Source organism: Falco punctatus, assembly GCF_963210335.1.
Source record: "Falco punctatus genome assembly, chromosome: 2".
Taxonomy (NCBI): Eukaryota; Metazoa; Chordata; class Aves; order Falconiformes; family Falconidae; genus Falco; species Falco punctatus.
The window spans coordinates 113481785-113503279 of NC_137581.1; the positions used below are offsets into that span (position 1 = coordinate 113481785).

At 46.7% G+C, this 21495-nt stretch overlaps 1 protein-coding gene across 4 annotated transcripts in view; it reads left to right on the forward strand.

Annotated features, from left to right (window-relative positions):
• GJA5 (gap junction protein alpha 5) overlaps positions 1–21495 on the forward strand; it is a 26227-nt gene continuing 4732 nt past the window's right edge. The window contains exon 1 of one of the 4 annotated variants that reach the window (XM_080375202.1): positions 1–12039. The gene's annotated coding sequence lies outside the window, so the exon portion shown is untranslated. Of the gene's footprint in view, positions 12040–20928; positions 21449–21495 lie in introns of those variants that run through there. The other 3 variants (XM_080375204.1, XM_080375203.1, XM_080375205.1) reach the window with 3 other exon arrangements.

A 21495-nucleotide genomic window follows, 5' to 3' on the forward strand; every position in this document is an offset into this window, starting at 1 on the left:
CTTTGGGACATGTCCCTTTATTAATGCTTTTCTGTGTTAGACTGGTAAACTACTTCAGCAATTTTCTTCCTTTTACCTGTTCATGATCTGTAACAAAGCTTCCTCCTCAAACCAAGGCCACTCGTCCTCCTAAATAGCTTAATCCGAGGAATTTTTTAAAAATAAGATGAATAATTTCTCCTTTTATTACTTTTCTTGATATGCTGAAGAAATCCTGTACGCTGGTATGATTTACCTGTACAGAAGCAGCTGCACTGACCTTGACCTGCTACAGACCATCTGCTCCCAGCAACTTATTATAATCATAGCATAATTCAGGTGGGAAGGGACATCAGGCGGTTTGAACTTCTTGTTCTTCAACTTCACCAGCTGAGACTAGCCTTCCTTTTTGACACCAAGTTTCCCCAGCAGTTCATCTTTACCGCCACTACTGGGCAGACCAGGAGTCTAGCCTGGATTGTGGCAAAGCTGAGGGTGGTACAGCTCAGAGGGCAGCCTGTCACCCAGCTGGGCAATTCGGAGGCTGCTGTATGTGATGCAAGAAGCCTCAAACAGTCCCAGAGCTCTGAGGGCTATAAGATGGCTTAAGGTTCAACAGGCGGTGGGTTTCCTCTGCTGTTTCCCCATTCTCCTTTACTGCAGCTCACAACCCAGTCAAGAATGAATTTCTCCATATTAACCACACTTACTGCGTCACCACCTGTCCCAACAATGGGAAATGCTGCAGCGCATTTCTGACCGCCGCCAGCTGAGTTCAGCAACTTGGACACAGGGTTAACAGCAGAAGACTAGAGAAAGCAGAAGGCCCAGAAATTTCCACCTCTGGAGATCTCTGGCCATTACCAAGGCCAGACAATATTAATGTTGGCATCACATTAAGTTTCTTCAGCTCCATCTTCTTCTTTTTTCATAGATGAAGCATCTCACAGCTTTGTTGCAGTTGGAAACAAAATGTGAGCTCCCACCCAGTGCAGCACCAAATAGCTTGCCTGCACAAAGCGGGCCAGATGCCACTCCGCAGATCACCACTGACCTCTGCGTGGATTCCTGTAATGCTGCTCTATTTGCTCACACAGCTGCAGGCTACTATTTCAGATCACTTCAGTAGCTGAAAAATAATCTCGTGTCATTCCTATGCTGGAGTTTCCATGTGGGTCCACTTTTCAGAGTGGAAAATAATTCTTTTTAACTATATGAAGCCATTTCTCCAGGTATCTTTCTTAATGCAAGGATGATCACACAGTTCTGAGCAGAGGAGGAAAAATGGAAAGGATTGCTCATGTGGAAGGGAAGTTGTGTGACCTGGACTGGAAAAAATTTGGCTGGAAGACTGGCTTGGATTTGCCTAGACCTATCAGATAGGAATGGGAGAACTTCTCTCAGAGGTTTTTGGGATGGGGCTGTAGGGAGTGCAAGACAAAGCACCTCACATGATCAGTATGGGCAGCCGGAGGAGCTCCAGGAGAAATGTTTATTGAGATTTACCCTAGATTGTGGCACTTGAGAGTTCTCCAGCTCTTAGGAATCCGATGGCATTAAAGCACCAGCAGCTAATCTCAAGGCAGCATTTCTCATGTTTTCCAAACGATTTGGGAACTGCAAATCAGCACAGATTTCTCAGCTCAGTAACTGTGATGTTGCCTCAGCACTTTTCTATCAGCATACTTCAAAGCCCTTTAGATTTTCTTCCCAAATGCAGCCATCCATCCTTCTCCAACAAATCTCAGACCTCACTGATTATTACCAATAAAATTATTGATGTTAGAAATGCTGATGCAGGAAGATGAGGCTATTTAAGAGCGTTTCACCAGATGTTAGTTGAGTGATACTGCACCGTTTCATGCAGCACATTGCAAAACCTCTTTCTTCCCTGCTGCGTTAAATTGTTACTTTCCCTGAGAGAGAAATGTGGCTCTTCACAAAGCTGGCCTGAGAGGAAAGTGGGAAGAGAGTGTGGGTACGGCAGACAACATCAAGGCTGCCCATTTCCCTATTCTCTGCTTCTTGTGAGCAATCTTGCATGACTTTTAACCACTGCCGTTCATATCCTGATGTGCTCTTTCAGTGAGTACATCCTGTGGTGTCCCCAGTTTGGTAGCCACGCTCCTAGATAGTGAACGCATTGTCAAAATATCAGTCTTGGGTTCCTCTTGGTCTGAAAGAACTAATTTATTTTTCTCCTTCAACAGGATTAGGATGACTCCAGGAAGCCTCCACATCATACCATGTGGGTATCACATGCAAAAACCATTAATCCTACTAATATGCATTGCTTAAGCATGTCTGTTTCTCACACACACAGAAAGGCAAACCATATCATCCCCAACCAGGAAAAAAACCGCTTGTTATTTTAATAGCTGTTTTTGTCATATCTCAGTTGGGGGTGGGGGGGTAGTTCTTAAGGAAAATACGTTTCAGTTTCCTCACTGAGAAACCAAACTCCGCATTTGAGCACAGAACTGCAAGATTCAGCTCAAAACCGATGAATGTACAGCTACTTCAACTTGTTTCAATCAAGTTTAAATATCTCTTCCTTTTCCAGCATTTCAAGGAAAACAATAAACATCAGCAAACAAACACAATCCTGTATGACATCACTGACTGGTCAGGTTGGATCACCAGGCTTCTGCATGAGCTCATACAGGGGTCATGGCGCCGTGCAAGCCCACTTTGATATCATCTGTCAATCACCAAATCAGAGAGGTGAAGAAACAGCAATCCACAAATGCAACGTCTCGGTACAGGACAGCAGTTTTGCATATAGTTTTCTGCTAGGTGTCCCACGATCACACTTCATCTTCACCTCTGCTAGCATTAAAAGGAAGAAGCTACAGCGTGCAAAGGACCCCGTGAGAATGCAGTGCCTGGATTTATACAGAGCAGTCAGCAGTTAGGATCAGAGCAGAGTGCATCGCACTATGTATGAGCAGCAAGGGGAGAGAATTTAAATGAAACTAAATGGGAAGGCAAGTGGGGAAAGCCCTATGTTCGGCCACTGGCAGGAATTCAGCGCTCAGAGAATTTCCTAGCCTCCTCCCCGCTATTTGTAGCTTTAAACATGAGCATTGCTTGTGGCCAGCTGGGGAGCCGGGGTGGCTGGCTGCATGGCCTTGGCTGGCTGCTGCGGGGAAGCCGCGGCACTCGCTTCCTCGCCTTTGTGGCTGTAGGTGACTAACGCACACACCTGTTTCCTCTGAAGGCTGTCACCTCTTCTGGGCACCGGGCACTGCTAGGAAAAGTCAAGCAGATGGCTTTTTACCAGGAAACCCAGGTGTCCAGAAATACAATTAAGGAGATTTGAATTGACCAAATCCTTCACCCTTCCAGAAAGCAAAACTGGATACAAACCTTTTCCAAGCTTTCCTCTAATAAACGCTCAGGACACCAGCTGACATGTACAGGTGCCTAATGCATCCCCGTGAGCCTATTTGCCGTTACGCAGCCACACACAAGGTGCAGCACGAAGGAGCAGGGCTGCCTGCTTCCCTCGTAGTGCTCGAGTCAGCCTCACGGCACTCCTGGGGAAGGGAAGCCCTTTGCAAGGCACCTTCCCTGCACACTGAGCACCACAACCTTCCTGGGAGTTAGTCTAGCTTGTGAGCTGTTGCCAACGAAAGAAACATAATTTTATTCTATCTCTGTGTGTGCGCGCGCATCCATGCACGCTTAGCACGTGGATATTTGGTCCTCTAATATAAAATGTACCCCTCTAATCTGCTTGGGCCAGCCATGTCCTCCCTCCATTTGCTGTAATTCATGTTGTTCACAGAAGGCTTCAGAATCCAGCCAACACACATCACAAAATTGGTGGGAAGAACCATTACTCATAAATTTGTGCAATTAATTCAGTTCTTAATTTTACCCAGGAGGTCACGTCTTGAAATGCTTTCAGACCATCACAAAAGAGAACAAGCTGGCTGAGAGCAACAACCACCATCTGAGAATCCTCCCATAACTCAGGCTGCTTACTCTTCAGCTTCGCTCACAACCATCCAGGCACATGTCTCTTTTTCCTCAAATCCTTTTACTGTTTCTTCCTTTGAAGCTGACTTCCAGGGAAAGCTCTAGAGAACTTGGCCTTGAGAGCAGATTCAAGTTCTGATTGTTCTTCCCCCGAGGAAAATGCATAGAGCAGGCTGAGGTCCTTCTACCCCACAGCAAAGCTAGCTTGCTGTATGATGAGACGTGTGCCTGTGATTCATTCTACACGGGCAATATTGCTCAAGCAGCCTTTTCCTAAAGCCTCAAGCCTTAGGGCTGGGAGATCTTGCAGCAGCACAGCTATCTAATCCCACCACGGGAGAGAACAGCCCAGGAAATCAGTGCTGGCGCTGGCACCACATGGCAGCACGTTGCAGCCTTCTTGGGTGAGAGGTCCACCAGCATCCCTGCATCCAGCTGGCTGGTGTGCTCTGCTATCCCAGGGGTTTCTGAGCAATCATATTGGCTCCTGATTGAAAAAACTGGAGCTTCAACAATCTACATTTTCTAGTCTATGACGTTTGTACGTCGAGAGACCTTTACCCACACCAGCGGCCCCAAGCCATAACTACATCAAGTTCCTCACATGACCAAGTCTTTGCAGGATCCCCGCCTCAGGGACTCCCGCGAGTCAGTCCTGAGCAACCGACAAAAACCCTCTCACAGCACACAGTCGGGGTTGAAATTACTAGAACAAAGTGGGAATTAAGGGATACCAATCCAGATGACACAGGTTCCAAATAAGGGCAAAAAAAATATTTTTCTGTTGCCAGAACACCATCATGTGATTTGCACATGACGTCCCTTACAGCAGAGGCGACTGAGAAGCATATTGACTAGCTGGTATCTGCCTCGGAATTCCCCCAGCAAAACGGGCCTGGCTGGCAATGTAGTTTGCTTAACTTCCAGGCTATTAAATCTCGTTGAAATCAATGCAACTCAAGAATGTACTTAAAATTAAGTAAACGCCTACGGACTGTGATGAACTAGGAAGCTGCACTGCTCTGTGTGCTTCTTTGGCTGATTTGTTTACCAAGCAAATATCTCAGAGGGATAGAAATTAGAGAAGCCTTCTAAAAGCTGTAAGAATACCTTAAATAAATGTGAGATTGTGGCATTTACATTAAAACTACCAAGTCTCTCAAGTTTCTTAGGCCCTTTCTGAGATCATGCACTCACTTTGACCCTTTTATAAGCATCTAACCTGGATAAATTAAAAGGAACATATAAACGGAGATCTTCTACCACTTGCCAATACAAGATGCATTATTACCCTAGGCCTCAGGGAAAACCATAGCTTTTCATTCCCGCTTTTGGTTAAGCTAATGAGGAGAAGAAGGAAGAGAATTTTTGAGGTCGTCTCTTCTTTTCATCTGAAAAGCATTGATCAGAGCTTGCGTGCATACCTCTGCGGAGTCGGTGCCTCTCAGTGCCTGACTTTCTAGAGACTACTACTGCACCATTGCAAGGAGAGGTGAGTTCTTCCTATCTGCTCCCTGGAAGCGGGTTAAACAGTCAGCTAGCAGCGAGCCCTCTGAGAAAGGGATATGGCTTTGCATTAAGCAGAGTTTGTAAATGCTTCTCAGTTACTTGCTTTATTCTCTTCTTGTTTCCTTGCAAACGATACAACTCCTTAGAAAGGCTCAGGCGGCATGGACACTTTCTGCTTGTGAGTTTAAAAGTCTGTCCGTCCATTCTTCTCACCAGCCACGTGCCAGTGTGTTTTCAGTGACTTAATGGCACTACTACTTTGGGGTAGCGGAACGGGGAAGCAGACTGCAGCTGCTTCTGAAGGATATAAATATATTTTACAGACAGGGGGCTGCAGCAGTCCAACAGGATCAAGGACACCTGGGCTCTATTCCTGGCTCTTCTGCAGACCTGCTCTATTGCTTTGCACCTTTCAGTAGCTCTAAACAAAGACTTTTCCTGCCAAATTTGTAATCTTAGGTGTGAGGCTTCCGTGTCAAAATGTGAGCCACAGTAAGGAATTTGGGGTGATGGGGCTAGCCTACAAACACAAACCCAGGCATTAATTTGATAAAAATGTCCCACGAAAGTCACTGCGCTGGTGAACACCACGTGTGGCTCACAGGCCACCCTTACTCGCACCATTTACCAGTTAGCCATCTGCTGCCTTCAGATATTATTTTATGGTTTTCCTTTGTTTTCACCAAGGCCTAAACAGGAATGAAACTGTGAGCCTTGTCGCTAGCCCTTTTAAATAAATAGCTCTGCCATCGCTCTAATAAGTTTGACAAGTTGGTCCCAGGCCCTGGGCAGGAAGCTAATAAACTTCAAGTTGCTTTTCTATTGTTTTCCTAAAACAATTTGACTTCCTTTCTGATAGCCTCGAATTCCTTCAATAAAAATAGAGTAGCTGGGAGCCAGAGGAAGAGCTGAACTTGAGCCAAGTTGTGCTTACAATGCCGCCTGCGTAAGATCACATTTTTATCCTGATCCATGAAGACTCTTTAAAAGAATAGCAGGCAGACAGCTGCCAGTGCATGTCAGGAACAGCTCGGGAGCTAGTCTCCCCCAGCATCAGTCCTACAGGCTTGAGGGAATCTCCAGCCAGTGAGACAGTGTCAGACCACAGCAGGAGGCTGAGCTCCTGGGAGCTGACTGGGGTTTGCTTACCCTGTCCAGAGTGTCCTCCCTCAGAGACGGATCTCTTCTGGGAGCTGAACCCTGACGGAGAGGTGGGCTCCAGCAAGACCAAGGAGCTGTGCTGAAGCTCACCCTTCAGTCAACTTCACCTGCTCTTCCCTCTACCTGTGCAGGCTCAGCAAAAAGAGGTAAAGGTCTCTTCTTTCTGTTCTTCTCACTTTGGGAAACATATATATGTATACACACATCTATCTTTGTAAAGCAGAGATTCATCTAGCTGGAAGTTTATAGGACAAGATGAATGTCTAGTGGCTAGGTAGATGAGGACCCCGTGCTTGAAAATGACTTGCTGGTCCTTTGGACAAACCCTTTATGCTCTCCATGGTTTGGTTCCTCCACCTGTAAAGCAAGGAGAGTGTTTATAGGAGCCGTAATTACATTACCATTTGCAAAGCACTTCTCTGCTCAGAGATGCCACAGAGTTGAGAACTGGAAGCAGTAGCTGTGAGAGTGCTGTGCTTTATTTCCAGTAGCATAAAGCTCACAACTGAGCAGTCACTTTGGGACAGATGATCATTTCTCCTCAGTGAGATGAAAAAACCTTCCAGTTTTTCTTGCTGAAAACTTTACTGGTGAATGAGACTAACATATAGTGACGTTTCATGCCTCGCTGTTTCTTGTTTCCTCTTTCCTCACTCTGTGCTGGTTTGGTACTCTGGGCTGGGAAGGGGAAAGCATCCTTCTGTAATCAAATAATTTGGGATTTTTTACTAAATAAGGAACTGTTACTATACAACTGCTCCCCCTCATTCAGGGGCCCATCGTCACATGCTGCTCCTGTTCCCCTGGGCCCAGCCCATCCTTGGGAACTTGCCTCCTGCTGGAGGATGCCTTCAAGCTGTCTCCAGTGGTCTAATGTATAACAGAGAACTTCCCTCTCCCTCCTTCTCTTTCAATCATGTCCGCAGTTTTTTAGATAAAATGTTTCACCAGGCAGGTAGCATCCATCAGTGCTTTAGAGAAGGTACTAGAGGTGCCTGTCCAGCATGGGACAAGATGAAGAATCAGAATATGTGCAGTGCTGTGGCCAGGCACCAGAGATGAAATACATATGAAAAGTTTCTATCTCAACCACTGCTGGGTGATGTTTTTTTCTGAAATTTCCCAATGCAATAAATCTGATATCCTCCCCAAGCACGAAGTCCTCAGTAATGGCAGGAAAGGACAAGACATTTTCCCTTCAGCCTCTGAAGTTCTCAAATCTCAGGAGAGCATCTACCCACATTCCAAACAGCCTTCCAGCAAAGCCAGATGCTCCAAGAACATGTTTTATGTGAAGAAGGTCTTTCATATGTGAGCTCTCAAATATATTTGCAGACCTTCTCCACGCATTGTGTTGGCTTGCTCTTTTTGTTTGTTTAAAGCCCTGACACAGAATGAATCTTCCATTAAATATCTATGGGATCAATGCCAAAAAACTCATCACACATACTCTATTCAGGATTTACCTGGCTTCTGTGCAAAAGGGAGCAGCTCCGATAAGGCAATAAGGCAAGTACAGGAAATAGAAAGAATAAGGGACCTCTTGGCTTATCAAGTACAATCCCTTTGAATAACAGGCAAATACAAAACAAATGGCCTTTTCTAAACTTACTAAGCTCCGTCCTAAATCTCATTAGGTTTCCGCCCTCACTTGTGCTACTAGAACGCTGTTCCAGCACCTCCTCCCCTGCTCTGTTGCTTAGAAACCTTCTGATTCCCAACCTAAATTCATTCATGGCCAATTTATATCTATTTATTCTTGTGCCACATTGTCCTTTAGCTTATGTAGCTCTCCCAAACCCCAATTTCTAAAAGTATTTATAGGCAGCAAACCTCTCATCTCTTAACCTTTGTTCTGCCAGACTAAGTAACTAAGCTCGCTTATAGTATTCACCCTGCAGGCACATCACACCGTGTTTTAATTACCTTAGGTAGCTGCACTAGCATGAAGTTCAGTGCAAAATAATGAATGCAGAAAAGCTCAAACGGGCACGGCATCGATTTCCAAATCGGCTCAAATCTCTCTCTGCAGTCACTTCTATGACTGATAAGTAAACATACCCTTAGCCGAGAGACACCCTCCGTCCCTCGGATCCCCCTGTTGCCTCTCTCTGCACCTGTTCCAGGCTGGATATCTTTCTTGAATGCGGGTGAGCAGCACTGCACACATTTTTCTGGTGGAGTCTCACATCCTCTTGGATGACATTCATTTCACTGGCTGCAACTGGAAATACTGCTACGTCCTGAAAGCTCACTAGCCTTTCACCCCCACATAGCATCACTGGTTCCTCCTCCTTTGGTGACCTTCACCCAGGACATTCCCTGTCTCAGTCCTGCCAACAAGGAACTCCCAATTGCTAAAGGAGATTCCTGCTACTACCTGAGCAACAAGTTCCTAGTGCGTGACTTTGCAGTCTCCTGCTCAACCTCACCTGGATCGCTCCAGTCACAAAGAGCCTACAACTCTCCGAGTGCTGGAATCCACCTCTGCCCTGGTGATACCTCCCAGCTTTGTTCCATCAGCAGATTTCACTAACATTTCTACTTTCAGTGCCAAGGGTAATTAACACAAATATTAAAAAATATCAGTCCCAAGAGCAACCTTTGAGCAGCCTGACAGATAACTTCCCTTCAGCCTATTAGGGAACTGGTGTCTCAGTTTTGTCAGTCTCTTAGCTGCCTAAGGATTTCTCCAATACTCCCTGGTTTTTTTTCAGCTGAATCTTCTCTACTAATTTGCTTCTTCTGGGACGCCGTATCATATGCCTTACTGAAGTCCAGGTAGATCAGGTCTGCTATGTTTCTTTGACCTAGGGGGTCAGGAATCTTACCCCAGAAAAGCTACTTACCTCTGATCAAAAGATGGTACATGTCGTGTTATTTTCCCCTAACCTCCTGGCTTTATTTCTCCTTTCCTTCAAAATCTGTTCCACAGCATGGTAAAGTGCTGAGATCTGCAAGCTGCACATGGCAAGCTGTCAGCTGTTCTCCTCATTCCCGCTCTCTGGGGGAGCATTCTCTTCCACTTGCTCTCCTCACTCAAGTCATACAAGTTTTGCATAGCAGTCTCTTGGGGAGGGGAGGAAAAATCCTTCTTCCCAGCTTATCAGTGGGCAAAGCAACTATTTCTCTAACTGTGGAGCTGAAGAAGCTGCCATGACCCCTGGGTTTCCTTGAAGAGAGTGCAGTAGAGAAGGGACAACACACTGAGGGGCTGGCTGAGGTATCCATACAGCATCTCTACTCGCCTTTCTGTCTTTTGCCTCCCTGTCTGCCTTCACCCATTTCCTTCCTGTGCATCAGGATTCAAATAGTTCACAAAAACAACAAAAGAAAGGATCCCATAACAGTTACCTCACGTGCATGATGCCCGTATTGGAGAGAAACCTTCTCCCCTGCCTCGTTCATTCAACAGAACCAGGCTGGATCTGCTGGATCCAGAGATGAACTCTGCAGGAGAATAACTGTGCCACTCAGGAACGATACCGGGGTAGGAAACACAGAGGAGGGAGCAGGGAGAATCAGACCTGACCATCCTGAGCGTACAGCAACGTGTCAGCCATGCAGGGAGGGGATTGCATCTCAGACGGCTCGCTCACAGGACCTGCCTCTCCACAGCTCATGAGGAACGCTTGACAAGCCTTAGCTAGCCTATCCCAAAGCCATCTGTGAGCTAGATCTGTATTATTAACACCCTTTTTTGGACACTTCTATGGTGAAGTCCTTGACAATTTCACTAGCATAAAATCAACAGGACTTCACATAATAATGCTTTATGGAAATTACTCAAGAAAGGCGAAAGAACGCAGTGGTATTCTCCTTCCCATGAAATTCCATCACAGGTATGCAACTGCCAGGCAGCAGAGGGAGGGACAACACCAAAAACAATCCCATTTTCTTGAAAGCCACAGAAGGCCTTTCAGTAAAGTTCAGAATGAAGCAGCAGATGACTACGGGTCTCCCCGTACCAGTTTACTGAGCTGCCATGGGAATTCACGGTGTTCGTGTCCCACGCTAACCATGCAGCCCTCCTGAGAAGGAGCTGCCCTCAGCTTCAGAGGGAGGGTGTCCACGCAGGACATGCCTCCAGAGGCGGCCTCTGCACAGCACTGTCCCCACGTAGGCTGGCTTTGTCTTGTGACTAAAAGGGATTCAGAGGTTAACTCTGAATCTAAATTAGCAGGAGAACGGTGATTAGCTTAGAAGAGCTGCCAGCACTATGTAGTCTTTCTGTGGACTGCCTTTGCTCCACGAGCTACGCTATCTGCTGGCATAGGGACCGCTGGGCAGTTATGCTCTGGATGGGAGATATCTAGCCCAGGATGGATTGCTGGAGGGACACCCGCCAGAGCCTGTGCACAGCAAGCCTGTTCTCAGGGCAGCGGAGTCTTCTGTGCAAACCTCACCCTCCCGACACTGGTTGTCTGAGACCAGCCTTTATCAAAGCCAGGAGACGTCTCTGGCTCACCCTCCCCTCCGGGGCCCGATGGGCAGGAATCAGAGGCTCGACTTGACCCCCACACGGAACACCAACCTTCGGACACTGGCTGTGCCAAAAGCATTTCTTTAGAAAGGCCCAAATGCTCACACAGCGGCCCGTGTGTGCGCAGGGAGGTGGCGGGGCATGCGTATGTGTCAAAAAACACCTCTCCTGAAGGGCAGGTTATTCTCTTTTTATCAGGAAGGGTGCCCGTCAGACCCTCCAGGGAAGCATCTGGTGCCCTACAGGAGAAGGCCACGGCTGCCCTGGGCCCCTGGGCCAAGCCAGCAGAGCAAGCGCTATGCTATTTGCAGAGGTGGAGGACCTCTACACATGGACTCTGCTTTGCCACGTTAAGCCGAAATAAGTCAGAAAAATGTCCTTCGTTGATGTCTCGCGTGGGAGAAGCTTCCCAGGGCTGGGCTGGTGTAGCTGTGGGACACCGCTGTCTCTTTTTGTTTAAGGCAGGCTTAGACCATGGCATGTTATCTGGGGGAGGAGGTGTGAGGGACAGCGGCAGCGGCGACTGGAAGGGACAGCGCGAAGCCGGCAGCAAGTGCATCCTGTCGGCATGGGGAGGGTGGCACAGGGAGAGCCTGAGAATGGAGAGGGAGGAATGAGGTCCATGGTCTTTAAAGGATAAACAAGAGGAAACTAGATTTGAAAAGAGCAAGATTAAGCTAGAGGGGGTGGGAGAGACGAGAAAAGTAGGTGAAGAAAGAAGAGGGGGAAAGGCAGAGAGCCAGTGGGGAAGACAGAAAGTGACACAGAAAGGGGGGTGGAGAAAGAAGGAGGAAGAGAGAGAGAGAACCATATTAAAGGAATAAACCCAAGCAACTGAGAAGAACAAGGAGTCCAACTCAACCTCAGAAAGGAAAAGTGCTAAAGCAAGGAAAGGAGGCAGAAGACAAGACACTGGAAAGCCGGTAAGTAACCACGCGGGGGAAATAACAGAACTGCAGAAGCATCGATGGCAGATGAAGCTGTTACACTCAAGGAGAAAACAGCATGAGGGGAGAGAAGGACGTGGTGAGGCAGGAAAAGAAGGATGGCCAAAAATAACCCAAGAAATTTACTTTTTCCTTTCAATTTCTCTCCAAAACATTCCCACTAGCAACAAGATGGGTTTGGGACATTTTCAAAATGAAACTCTTTTTGCCACAGACAGCTACCGAAATGGGGAGGAAGCCTCCCTGCGATCAAAGGGATAGCAACAGACCTCAGTGTACGGGAAAGCAGGATAAGAGCCCCAAGTAGCCTTAGACATTATAATGTGCAAATTGCAAGTTTCTGTCAGATCCCGTCTCAGCCTGCTGTCAGGCTGCTCGGGGGAGGGTGGTGAAGGGAACTCTTACCTATGAGAGGCTCTCAGGGTATAAACACTTTGATCAAGTGTCTGCGTTGAACCGCCTATATTCCAAAGCGCACAGGATGGTTTCAAAATATCGCAGTTTCTTTTCCTTGAGAATATTGCGTCCCGAGCGGTCTGTGACACGGAGCCTGGGAATGCAACTCAAATGTAGAGAAGTGCCTTGCTCGTATCTCCCAGTCACCCGTCCTGCACGCGCCACAGGGGGAATGCCTTTCTCCTCCATCCCGACACTGCCCAGGGCAGCCTCAGCAAAGAGGCACACAGACCTAAAGGGACAAATGCCCTCTCCCACTAACAGCTGCTGCTTACTTTTATTTGCCTTCCTAAGTTTTTTCCCTTTTTTGAACTTGGAATAATCATTCAATTATATTTTCCATAATTGAATACTGGTAGCGTTGTCACTGCATTTCAAAGAATAGTTTGGCTTGAAAATGCGGTACCCCTATACGTCCACCTGGAAAGAAGCAATCACAATGAGTGTAAAGGTTGCCTGCTAATTGCCACCTCTGATCTGTGCTGACTCCTTTGATTTCCTGAAGGGTCATTTTACTTGCCATTTGTCATGTCTAATGAGCTTTGTGGCACTCTGATTTTAACAGCTCAGGTAAACTGAGGCAGTGCCTCTGTCCCTGAAGTACCATAAAAACAATTGGAGGATCGTGTAATTAGCATTTATTTAAGGACAAACCTTAGCTAAAAAAGTCATAGGCTGAATGAGCCTTTATCGTTGAATTCTTTCTTCATGCTAATAAACCTGTCAAACTATCTCGGTGAAGCAGTGTGTGTGAGAGTTTTTCCCTACTGCTGCCTATGTGACCCTCTCTTTAAGACTAAAGAACTTAATGCATGTAATATATGTGTGCATATGCATGTGCAGCTAGGAGCAGGTTGAACTGTTATTCAGAAGCCTCACAGTATTCAGTATTTGCACCAGAAGCAAAAAAAAATCTGCATTTGCTGGTCTTTTCAAATTCTGCTCTGAGAAGAGCACAGATTTCTAACTCTTTTCCCCCTTTGCTTAGGAGCAGAACAGTAGTTTAGGAGAATTCCTGAGGCTTCAGGGTTTAAAATACTCATCAGGCTCCAGTCGCTTGGGAACTATGTTAAGTATTCCTGCTACTATAACTATTTGGGGTTGTTGGTTTTTTTCCACTCAACAGTATATATTATCGCAACATTTTAGTATTACGAGCTTTCATATGAAAAATTCAAACCTTGCCAGAAAATACAGAACTTCATACTCTACCCTCTCTTCTCTTTTTGACCTTCAGGCAGATTTCACACATTCTGCACTTTTGCCCTTGTTTTGTGACTTATCTTGCAGCATTGAAAACAGACAAGAAGGAATGAGTAATTCAGCACTGTACCATGTCATTAGGGAGCACATTTCAGAGACTGCTCCACACCTCGGGTGTTGTTGTATGAGGCACGAGGACAGAGGCTTAAAATTAGAAATAGCTCCCAGGAGGCACCAGAGAAACTTCAGTTTGGGGGCTAAGAATTTGGGGGGTGGGGGGGGTGGGTGTCAATTTTACAGCTATTGATAAGCAACAGAGAGATCTCTATGAACTCGAGAATGCCAGCTCTTTCCTGCAACAAAGAAATATTTGTGCCACACAGTAAGCAATGAGCATAGAGACGCATGCTTCTAAGTCTCTCTAGTGTGTCTATAAAGAGGGGTCAGTGGTTTTTAATGTAAGAACCGAGGGGGTTACACTTACATTTCCATCCTTCCTCATTATCTTTGTCATTATGGACATGCCTTGAGAATGGTTGAGAATTTCCACACGAAACTCCTCTCCCCTAGAAGCAGAGAAGGTGACAGATGCCAGTCTGTGTCGCTTTGGAAGGGAAGCAATGCGGTGAGGGTGACTGCTGCACAGCTCCAGGGTCTTCAGCTGATTCAGATGTCTGGTGAAGGGAAGGAATAGTGGGATGGGAGGAAAACCGTTTCCAGTTTAAAATTAGATAAAGCTCTCCAAGAGGACTGAGGTTAATTCTTGCTTCTTACTCCAATTTCCTCTGTTATGATGGGGCAAGCCACTTAAGCCGTGTTTCTTCACAAATGCCCCCTCAGTGGTGTCGTCTTATGGATATCTGACTTGTAGATGTGGTCCAACTGGTGGAAGTGATAAACTCTCCCACTCCAGCATTAACCACACAGAGCTCTGCTTTGAACATACATTATATAGTGCTAAGTACACTGAAAAAAAAAAACCCAGATTAGCAACATTGCCAAACAGTTTCAAAAATTAATGAACATTTTTTATCTTAATTTCTCACTGCCTTAGTTCCTCAGCTGTAAAGCTGATCTAATACCATCTCCCCACCTCCGGGTGGTAATGAAAATAAGTAAATTAATAATTGCGAAGCAATCAGATACTGTTGCGATGAAAGCCATAGGAAAACCCATGAGGAAACTAATAATTCTGTCCTTAGAACTGAACTTGAATAACGTACAGTAAATGAGGCACAGGCCACCCACTGAACAATGAGGAGAAAAGAAAACATTGAATAGCTGCTGTTCAAGAAAGCCCCAGCCAGGCTGGCACAGAACAAGGCAGGCATCCTGTGCAAAGAATGAGGTGACAATGTGAGGATGTGGTTAAAGGCTCATAGCTATGAGGCACAGGCACAAAGAGATTGAATTAAGATTACTGAAAACAGTAACTCTAGCATTTCCTAACTCCCTGCCACTGGGTTTTGCAAATTCAGTATTAGATGTTTATAAAGGGGTGGTGGTGATGGTGCATGTATATGCGTACATACACTCAGTATATAAAATAACCCACTCACAAGCTATAGACAGACTTCACTATGAATGAGAAATTAAATACTTCAGGCAAGGATACAGCAGTGAGGCTGTAGTGTGAAAAGAATCTTACGGATTTTTGGAAAGAAGGCAGAAATGAGATTTGACAAGGTAGTACTAAGTGGGAAGTAGATAGTCAGTGAAAAATTCCCCTTTCTAAAGCTGAAAGCGTTAGCAATCTGGGCGCTGTAAAGAGTTAAGTGGTCAAAACTGCCAAAAACCTGAGGCAAGGCTCTGCAGGGGGGAGCTTGACTGTAGGAGAGCAATGGGGAAGTGATAGGCAGGGAGACACTGTGCGGAGAGCAGGGAAGAAGGGATGGGAAAAGTCTGAATGAGAGCCCTCTCCTTCTCCCATTACCTCTCCAGTCTGTTTCATTTCAACACTATAACAAGTTGCACCTCGTGCAGTCTATGAAGCAGCCTAAAATCACATGGGCAGGTTTTTGCTGCTATATTGGACCCTGTGTGACGCCTGCCATCCCCGGCACCCTTCTTATACCAGCCTCCCCTGCTGACTCAGCAGCGCTTAAAATCAGCTTCTCTCAGCAGAGCTCAGGAACAGCTTTACTACAGCAGCCCCCAAATTTCTCAGCGTGTTTCTCTTTCCCAGAGCTCTCCCTGCCCTGTTCATCCCCTCCCCTGTATACAGCGCTGGCCAATTCTGCATTGTCTGCAAATTCATATCAGTTAGCGTCTCCCTGCAAAGATAAAGAAACTGGAAAGAGCACCACGCTCTGTACCGAATCCTGACCTGGATGCTCTTCAACCTGTTAGGTAAGGAGTAAGCAGAGTAATATCCATTAGCCTCTTTGCAGCATTTACATCAGGGAGAGAATTGATGGTTTTTTCTAGCAAAAAGCACATGTAAGGCTTCACTTAGCTTATCCCAAGTCCAGTTTCATCAAATCTGTTGGGCTCTCTGGGGACCCACATTTCTCTAAGGCAAAGAGAGAGAGTCCCAAGAGAATTAGAGGGGCTCCCTGCATGCTAAGTGCAAGCCTGGGTACCACTGTCATGTAATTATTTGATGCATCCTTTTCAAACACAGTGGGACTAATTCATTCCTCAGCTTGACTCATCTGAGTTCTAGGTCTTCTCTCCTTGGTCTCCAGTATCCACAATCAGGCAGAGCTTTGCCCTAATATTTGGACACATGAAAGCATATTTTGAGCCTAGCCAAGGGGAGAGGAGGAAAATAGCAGTAGATGTCCTGGATAGACAAATAATAAAAATGCATTAACTGGGAGACTGCAGCTTCCACCACCACTTCAGATTAAAATATTTCACATAATAATGCCATCTGTGTGTGTAACACATCCCTGATGTACACACTTGGAGGTGTTGAGTGATTTCCCTCAGTCTTTGTCTTTGTGCGTGTCAGGACTGTGTGTGTGTTCAGGAGGTGACGGGTCATTCAACTCCCTTATCTTCTCACCCACTCTCTTTTTTGTGAACTCGGAGATTTTCCACATTTGGAGAGGAGGGGGAAAGCACACGTCATCAAGGAATAACAAGCTGTCTGCAACTGCAAGCAGGGCCAGTGGTCTGGATACCAGTACGACCCTTCCAGAAATTGCAATGAACTCAGGAGAAGCAGAGGGATGAGAAACATCAGATGTCTGTCTTCTAGGACAGGAACTGTTAACGCAGAGCTCTGCCTCTCCCATGAGATTGGAGCACTGGAGTCAAAGTCACTGCTCCTGATACTGGTCCAGCACAGGACTTTGAACCCAAGGAACTAGAAAGGAACCTAGGCAAACATATCAGATTTGTTGGGGGTTTTTTGAAGCATAAAGATGTACAAACCTATTTAGTCCAGATCCATACACAAATCAAGAGTTACAAATTTGGGTAAACAACTGGCCTATTTCAGGAAGAAATTTATCATAAGCACATGCATGCATATACAAAGCCAGAGGGATGGTGCTTGCACAAAAATGCCTAATAGGTCACTGCTTGTTTGTTGTATACACATATGAAGGAGCCAATATCAGTAAACAGTGAACAAAAAGATACCTGCTGAGGTGGGCTTTGGCATCAATCTATGTCACAACGCTATGAAAAGCCTCCAGCACTCACAGCGTTGTACCCACGCTGGGCAGTGCATTTCTAACCTTATTCATCTTCTAATATTTTAAGTCACGTGTCCCCAAAATGCATCCTGACCAGGTCCTGGCCACAAAGGAACACCGTGTATGTACATCAAAAAGGGTGCTTCCTCCTTTTGGGCACTCACCATGGCTGCGCACCCTGCCATGTAATGACAGGTTAATCTCTTAGAAAAGCACAAAAAAAATAAAAAAATAAAAAAAAAATAATAATAATAATAATAATAATAGAACCTCTGGTTCTTCTGTGTGTACCTGCTATAGAAAAGTAGTACAAGAGAGGTTTCTTTCAGGTCACCAAGACAGTATTGTCCTGGGGCACAGGAGAGAAGGGCTGTGGTCTGTAGAAGCAGATGTTCCTTGTGCTGTAGAAGCAGTGTTGTGTCGCTATCACCAAGTCTAAGAGGCAGTGCTGCACAGAAAAAAAGACACAGGTTTGCAAGTCAGCACCCCTGAGCTCTGTCCCCAGACTGCCACTAACACAGTGACCTCAAACTTGCCCTTTTTGTACCCCATCGATCACCATCTGCAGGACAAAGATGACAGCATCTGCACTGGGTGGGATGCTGCGAGGCTGGATTACTGCTAACAGAGGGGCTGGAGATCCTTAAGTGAAGGTGCAGCTGTATAGCAAAGCAACGTTAACTAATTAATCTCCAGCACAGAACTGAAAGTGTCCTTCCTAAGCATCGACAGGTGTGAGGGGCCAGTTCTGCAGTGCAGGGACCAGTCAGGCTGCAGCCTGACATTTGTCAACACAGGGGAAAAGATCGGTGTCCGCATACCACCCATGGCAGCTAGGTGTTTAATTTTAATTTATTTTAATTAACCCACACACTAGCCTGGACCTGGTATGAGGTGACACGGCTGGAGGAAGGAAGGCCACAAGCAATTCCCAGGCACTGACCGTGCCATAGCTGACCTGGATGCTCCACTGCACAGGGCTGTCACTTCTCGTGTGCCCAGTAGCTAAAGGAGATGGCTACCACTCTGGTAGCCCAGAGGGGATGGACTTGTTGCGTGGCCTCCACACACAGCCCCACGCTGGTGTGCGAGCCTCTTCAAGACATCTTGGGCCCCAGCCTTCCAGTTCGTTGGGACATCTGGTTCACTATCAGATACCTTTGTATCCAATTGAGCAAATCACAGACACAAATTGGGCAAAAATACAATGGCTTTGACTTCGTTACTTTCCCCCTCTCTGCAAACTGTGCTTGCCCCACACAAAGGAGCCTTCCTCGTAGAGCCTCTCCGCGCACCCCCGGGACCTGCCAAGGCGAAGAGGTGAGCCCAGCGAGGGAGATCAGAAACAGCATTATAATCAGGCTCTCCACTTTATTTTAGAAACATCCTGCAGAGCTGGCGACCTCCTGTCACCTTCCTTGTGGGAAAAGTTAGCGTGAAGTGTCAAGCTCAGCTATTTATATCACTGCTGATAGCCTCGCCTGTCTTCAAAAGAGGGGGAAACTTTCTTCCTAACAACCCATGGGGAAATAAACTCATATAAAGAAGATGATTGCACACGAACAGCCCTCCTGGCTCTCTGGTGTGAATTTCCTAGCTGTTTGGCAGAGCTCTGGCTAGTCCCACCAGAACGAGCATGCTGGCTGGAACAAGCAGCAGCGATGTGAAATGCTTGCCTGTCCTTCAGAGCGTGTGGCATCACCAAGAGGATGGGCAAAACTGCTCTGAGAGCAATGGATTCTTCCCCTCCCGCAGAAAAAGGCAGTGGAAAACAGGAATGGAGGAGAGCAGCCCACGGCTGGCAAGCCAGCCTGGCGTACTAGCAGGTGCTATCCCCGCCGGGGTATTTTTGTCATGGAATTTGGCAGTCACAAGGCAGCCCGGAGCTGAGCGGACTTTTTTTTGGTTTTCCCCAGCTTTAGTAGCGTTCCAGGTGATGATTGAACCGGGACGGGCACATCACTGGGTTTGTGCCAGGTGACACTGCTCTTTGTCATACGCACGTTTGCGGGTGCCAAGATCCCATGACGGCGCACAGCTCCCCTGTTGATCCAGCAGAAAGCTGCCAGCCAAAAGGACAGCCGGGCAGCGGCACGGCCCACGGCTCTGCATGGATATGCATGACTCTGCTCTCAAGACAGTCTTCTATCAGGTGCTGAGACCCTGCAAAGGTACCCAGAGGTGTTTTTTGCTGAGTCACGTCAGAGCAAGACAAGATTTGTCTGACCGAGCCCAAACGAGGAACACAAAAGGCCACAGACACTCGCATTCTGAGAGGTCAAAGTAGGCAAGGACAACAGTAGTCTGGGAATGAGGAAAGGGAACTATATGGAAAATTCCCAAGAATAGTTAAGAAAGGCTAGCTCAGAGGCAGTCCTGCGTAGCCAGGAAAAGCTGTCAGGAGGTGACAACAATCCTTCTCTGCTTACTGGCAGCAGAGTGCTAGATTGCTCTCTTCTGCTGCTCTAGAAGGCCCTCAGTGTGGTGTTGCCAGAATAGCTCACTAATAACTAAAAAACATCTAAGCCAAAAATACTGCTCTAGGAGGGAAACGCCTTCTCTTGGTTTTCAAAGCCCATTCTCCTGTGGCCACCTACCCCCCGGCAGCAGCCGTCTCACCTCTCTGTGAGGCTGCAGCAGGATGCTCGGGAGGCATCTTTGGGCAGCCCCTCCTTTAAGCAGCCTTGTGCAGGGCAGCAGCCGGCAGGGAAAGGCAGAGGAAATGGCCCTATTATCCAGCCTAATCCTCACGGCTGCCAGCCTTGGATCCTTCTGATTTACATCCTCTTGGAAAATTTTCTGCATGCGTGAGGCAGGTGAATTACTGTTATTCTTGCATCCATTAACATTTTTTATTTCTGAATTCCTCTTGCGCTTACATTTGCTTTACTTTGTGTTCTGTACACATTGATTTTTACAATTTACAAGTGTCTAGGTTTAGCAGCCTTCCGTAGGGAAAACAAGCCATGGTAAAATTTCAAACTGCCTGCACATTGAACTGTAGGTAGCTGGTTGCCTTGTTTGCACTCTGAGGAAAAAAAAGTAAAAATTAAAACCCCTGACTTCAGTGCAACAGTATGTAAATATTTCCCATCCCTGATTTATCTGCCTGTATTTAATGCCCTAGTACTCACAGAATGAAGCCACACACTAAATTCTCCAGAATGCGGTAACTGCGCTAAAGCCGTTTCAGAAAGTAAGACAGACCCACACATTTGGCGGTTTTTATCAGCGCAGACAAGAGGAGTCAGAAAGACTTGCTGATTTTCTGCATTACTGCTCCTCCAGTTGTGGGCTGGCAGCAGATGAAAGCTGCTGCATTCACCAAGCAGCCACCAGGACCCACGTCAGCCCTGCAGCATGCCTGCCACAGCAGACAAGAGCCAAAGCCCGTCCTTTCCTTCCCAGCGCGCCCTTTCTCCCTCCTCACCCGGCTTCTGGCAGGCGGTGGGGCAGCGAGTGGCCACCTCCCTGCCTCCTGACCTGCACAGTCCTCACCTTTCCACAAGGCAGTCCTCAGCAGCACCGGGGATTTTAGGGGATCCCTAGAAAATTTAGGGATTCAACTTCTGATCTTTGCCCCATCCATCCTTGCAGATGGACGCCGCATACAGACAAGCGATGGCGTAAGTCATCGTGTGCGCTGCCACGCTGGATTATATCACTCACGTAACCAGAGGAAGGGATGCCGTTACCCCAGCAAGTGTTCTCTCTCTGTTCTCCAGCTCTTGCTCACAGGAAAACTGCACAATATTGCCGCAGTAAATTTTCAGCTTTTAACAGTGTCTACTCTCCACAGACATTCTTTGCACAGTAAAACTAATTGGCTCTTAAAGACAGGCCAAGGGACAATAAAGAAGAGTTAACAGTTTGGTCCCTATGGCTTTGGGATTCACTTTGTCTAGTGCTTTTCATATTTCATTATGATAATTATTAGGTTTTTCATTTATTTATCAAAAGCATATTTTCAAAGAGAGTGGCTGTGGGAGAATATTCTCTCTGAGGTAACACTGCACACTTCATAGCACCTGGCCCTTAACTCATGCACAGGGGAGGGCTCCGCTGGGAAGGTGAGTATGGTGAGTATAACTGGATCAAATGATTGCTCAAGCACTCCCGTAGAGGC